The following is a 5,624-nucleotide window of genomic DNA, read 5'->3' as shown; positions in this document are numbered from 1 at the left end:
TTTTTTTTTTGTTCTTATACATTTCAGAGAGACGATTAAAAAAAAAAACATAAGAAAAAATAAAATTTATTGATAAAGATTCGTTAAGTATTTTTATCAATTCTTCTACAATTAGTAACATATTAGATCGGTTGCATAACAATAAAAAATACACTAAACATAAACCTTACATTATCAAAAACTCATTACAAATTTTAAAATATTCGTGCCCTTAATAAAAAATTAAACAATATCCAAAATTTCATACTATATTCGTGCCCCTAACAAAAGTGATGATAATGTAATCCTAAAATATTAACCCTCAATCATAGCATACATACAAAATTCAATCAAAATGTTTTTATCATACATGTTCTAACTTTAATCGAAGAAATCAAATTCACACCGAATCTACTCTCAACTAAATCTAAATACATACAAACACTAACATTTCTAATTTAAAAACTATAACAAAAGTTATAATCGGCTTTTTTATATAAATAAATATTAAGAAAATATTATTTCCGGAAATACGCACCACAGGAATCTCTTCCACAAATGCGCAGGGCCACTTTTTGGGAGACGTCTGCGAAATGGGTTTGCACTTCAACTTCAGGGTGGAGCCAACGAAATGGAGCTGACACTGGCAGATATCACCATTTCGTGGCTACCATCAACGAAATGCAGCATTCCAAGCCCGGCGCACACGAAGTGGAGCATGTTAGGGGAAGCATTGGACAACTAGCAGGGATGTTACCAGTGAGTGAGTTATTGCTAACATCAAAAGACTAAAGCATTGGACAACTTCCAATAGAAGGAGGAATAGAACCTGAAAGCTTGTTATTGAAGAGATAAACACCTCTAAGATTTGGAAGGAATCCTAAAGAAAAAGGAATAGAACCAGCAAGAACATTGTCATGGAGACTCAGCTTCCTGAGTGCTTGAAGCTGACCAATTTTCTCTGAGATTCTTCCACCTAAACCCCTCCATGGAAGCTGAATTGCAATGACTTCACCATTGACACACTTGATACCTGCCCAACCACCAGAACAAGCACCAATACCACTGTCATTCCAGCTCCTCAGAACCCCTTTGAAGTTAATGAACTCATGCTTGATGGCCGTTAAGGCCTGGTAATCTGATTGTGTCACAATTACTCCATAATATAGGTGGCATGCAACAGGTTCAATGGTAGAAGCCAAAACATGAATGAACATGAAAATGGCCAAAAAATCTATGTTGGTTTCTTTACTACTACCCTTAACGTGGAAACCCTTGACATGCCAACTATTGGTTTCTATGAACAAAAGAAACAATCTATGTTGGTTTCTTTTTTGTGTCTATAAACAAAAATTCTCACTTTCTGAGACCAAGTTCAGAGTAGTAGCTAGTTTAGTATGACAATGGAAGAAGAAGAAAGAGGGGTGAAGGAAGAGCAAAGTGAGAGGGTGTGTTAAAAGAAGATGGAGTACGGTTTCTGATGAATGCATGTGATTGAAGAAAAGATGGGGTGTGGGTTATTGTTATTGATTCCTGTGGTAGAATGAGTCAAAGGGTACTAACCCTGACTTGGAACCAATTTGTGACCGCCGCCCCTGATTTCACCAATTCGCGGACGCCAGCCACTAAATGGCTGCTGCACCATTTCGTGTGCGCCGCATCAGAGGTGGCCCTTGCTGCTGTCAGACCCATTTCGCGGGCGCCGGAGCTGAGTTGACGGGGAACTCCATTTCGCAGGCGATGGCATTGATTTGGCCCTGCGTATTTGTGGCATGCGGTGAGTATTTCGGGAATTAATGTTTTTTAAATATTTATTTATATAAAAAAGCCCAACTAAATATTGCTAACATTTTTAATATAAAAGTTAGAGAAAATAAATTTTATTTACTCACTTCGTTGATGCTATTAACAATATGGACAACTCCATCCAATCAGTAAATACGATTTGGGTCGTTCTGTATTTCTGGAGTTTTAAATTTAATAAAATTGTAAAAGAATAAAAAAAGAAGAGATGAAGAATATTATACTTTGTATTTCTTAATTGATTGAATTGAATTGTATTATGAAAATAAAACTAAATATATATATAGAGCATTGGCCTTGTTGAATTAAGAAATTAACTAAATTAATTAATGATGACAAACATTATTTTTGAAAAAAATTATCTAACTAATGTTAATTATTTGTAATTAAGCATTGCAAGCCACAAATCAATGCAACAGCCCAATTGGATGAAATTAGAACAAGGATGGTGGACTGATGATACAAACAAAGCCCAAAAGGAAACTAGGCAAGGAACCAACAGGCTGAACTTGATACAAACCCGATCCAAGCCCGATTAGTTCTCTCATTCAAACTCTTCCCATGTGCCTTCACCAAAAGTATCGTACAGCTATCTTGTCTCAATTAGAACTCAGAAAAAGAAAGAGAAACAGCTTAGTCCTTAAGTTGTTCACAGAAGAAGAAAGAAAGAAAAGGTTAGACAAGAAAGGTTGAGATCAAATCAGCAAATTCAAACCAAATCAAGCTTAGGCAAAGGTTAAAGGTAAACCATTTCCTATTGCATACATACTACTTTCCTCTCTTCTTCCCAACACTCTGCAAGTCCGAAATAGGATACAAGAGAAAGATGATTTGTGTTGTTCTCTGCTGTGCATCTACGGTCGCAAGTGTGTCTTGGGGACCAAGTAGCTTCTCAATGGCCAAGATCTGGGTTTACCATTGAGGATATCTGTTTTTTACTTTCCTATGATTTTCGGTCAACTAGAGAATGTTAGAGCCAAAGTTTCTATTATGAGGATTAATGGAAAAAAGTGAGTTAGTGTGTTGTTGAAGCACAAAGCTCAAGAAGTTGACCTAGGAAGAGCAACCCAGCAACATGCAATGAGATAAAAGAAAATTTTTCTTCATTCAGAAGACCAAGGAGAGATAACCAGAGTTTGGTGAGTTGTATTCTGAGAAGAGTTCCCTGAAAAAGTTCCTCTACTTGGACAGTGCTTTCTTTCAAAGAAGCATTCCGTCAAAAATGAAGAACTGAATCAGAGACATGCAAATCTGGTTTATCACATAACAAAGAGGCTGTTGAAGATTCAATCTCCTTCATGTTTTACAGATTGTAATTTACTTTTCTATGTTTATCTTTCTATAATTTCTTGAGTGAAAAGGCATAATGAGAGATCTCAAGTAAAAGCTAATGAGTGAAAAATGGCTGAGTGATACACTTGAGAGAAAAGTCTAGAGTTATTTCAGATTTCTTTAGGTAAGTCTGTGTCTTGTATCTAGTACCAGTGAAGTACCTCTTTCTTAGTTGGGTGAGCACTAAGAGTGAAGAGTTAGGTATTAGCATAGCCAATGTCAAGTTAGGTTAGAACTTGAGTGTGAGAGGATTGTGTTAATCCTGTGGAATTGGTATATGTAATACTTTAACTATAGTAGAAATTCCACCACTGTTGTGGTGGAGACTGGACGTAGGTTGCATAGTACAAGGCAACCGAACCAGGATACATGATGGTGTTAGTTTTTCTCCTATCTGCTCTGTTCTGTTTTCTAATATTCATGAGACAAAAATAAATTATCTCATAAATTTTCGCTGCTGAGTTCAAACAGAATCAGAATTGAAAGTTTGCTTTAAAGGGTTAAGTTTATCATATTAAAAGAAAGGCATAGATTCAACCCCTCCTCCCCTTCTCTAAGCCTACTACAACCTTCAGGCCTAAAAAAGATAAAATCAAATAAAGATAAGATAAGAACAACTAAAGATAAGATAAGATAAAATAATAAAAACTAAAATTATAACTAAATTTATGTATTCTGTTGGGTTGAATTTGTAGACTACAAGTTTTTTTTATTATTGTCATGGGCTAAAATGGAAGAGTAGTTTAATAAAAATTTTTCTCTCGCATGTGGAAGAATTTTGAATTGTAAATCGTAGCAATTGAATTTGAATCCTTATATATAGTACACGTATGGTAAATCAAATGAATTTAGTTTGATTTATATTGGGGAAGCTATATACTAAATCGAAGTATTCGATTTACTGTGTTCTATAACTTCCATAAATAAAAAAATGAATTTATTATTTATAATATAAATTTTTATTGTTTTTTGATTATTAAAACTTTAAATTATAAATACGAAATTACTCAATATATTGTACAGACACTTACTTTAATACTAGAGTATTTTTGGAGGTAACTTACCACCAACTAACCGACGAATCGTGGCTAATTTTTTTGGTAATGAATTGGAGAGGTGTGTTATACATAGTTATGGAGAGGTGGTGTATTTTTTATGGATATGGAAATAATTATTTTTTTTTAATTAGAAACTACAAATCAGAAGCTCAGATTTGGGTAAGAGTAGAAAACTGAGGGTCAGATTTTGGGTAGAGTAAAAAACTGAGCCTAAGTTTTGCGTAGGGATAGAAAACCGAAGGTAAGTTGAGTAAAAAAACAAAAAAAAAACAAAATTCCCCAAATCGGAGGGTCCGATTTACATGTTTCAAAAAAATTTTAATGTTAAAGCACAAATCTAAAGGTCAGATTTGTAAATTTTTATAAAAAAAAAATTAAAACCACAAATCTGAGAGTCAGATTTGTGATTATCCATACAAAAAAAAAAAAAAACACACCAACTCTTCACATTATTCAAAAACACTACCACAATCTCAATAATAAAAATAAAAAGTGACGAATTGTGAGCGCAGCCCCACCATCAGAAGTTCACGTTCAGGTTCACATCTTCACGTTTTATTTTTAATATGGAGGAAGGTGTGGGGTGTAACAGCATTATAGAGAATATGAGTGCTTTTCCTGCATGTGGTGTTAGGAGGCTGAAATCGGACCGAGCGATTTAGAGCAAGGAACTCGGACGGTCCGATTAGAGGAGATCTACAAAAAAATAACTTTTTTATAAAACTCGGACGGTCCGTTTTGATTTAAAAAAAACGGAGGGTCCGTTTTGTTTTAAAGGAAAAAAAAAACAAAAAGTGTAAATGGAGGGTCCGATTTCATGTTAAATAAAAAAAAAACAAAAAAACAAAACTAATCGGACGGTCCGATTTGTGATCAACGAATTTTTTAACAAAAAACTCTAACGGTCCGATTTCTCCCTATCCTACATCTGTGTTTAACACCTGTATATACTATAACCAAGCACAACTCACACACTCCTCCAATATAAAAAAAATTAGCCTCACAACTTCACTCCAAGTACACTGCACCAGCCGACCCTCCGAACTCCCAAACAACTTTCAATACTTCCTTTTGTATAAATATATTTATTTTTAATTTTGGGCGCTATACCTAAAATAAATGAATCCAACATATTTTTTTATTCTTGATATTTTATTTCACTTGCAAATGTTATGTTGACGTTAAAATAAAATTTTAAAAAAAGTTAACTCATTGACCGATAAATAGTTGATTTTATAGATGGACTCATATAATGTCGGATTTTATGGTATCTCACTTTGTTGTGGATCATGGTGGAAGCCAAACCATGCCTTAGAATTAGCCGGTAACCACTTTTGTGACGAAACACGTAGCTCTTTCAAGTTCGCCCAAAACGGAAAAGGAAAAAAGAAACACTTGACAACAAAAGTCTACTCTTCATTAATAATCTCTTGTTGCAAATTAAACAATATT

This window comes from Arachis ipaensis, chromosome B02 (genome assembly GCF_000816755.2).
Source record: "Arachis ipaensis cultivar K30076 chromosome B02, Araip1.1, whole genome shotgun sequence".
NCBI classification, from domain to species: domain Eukaryota; kingdom Viridiplantae; phylum Streptophyta; class Magnoliopsida; order Fabales; family Fabaceae; genus Arachis; species Arachis ipaensis.
Note: the sequence above shows the minus strand (reverse complement) of the source record.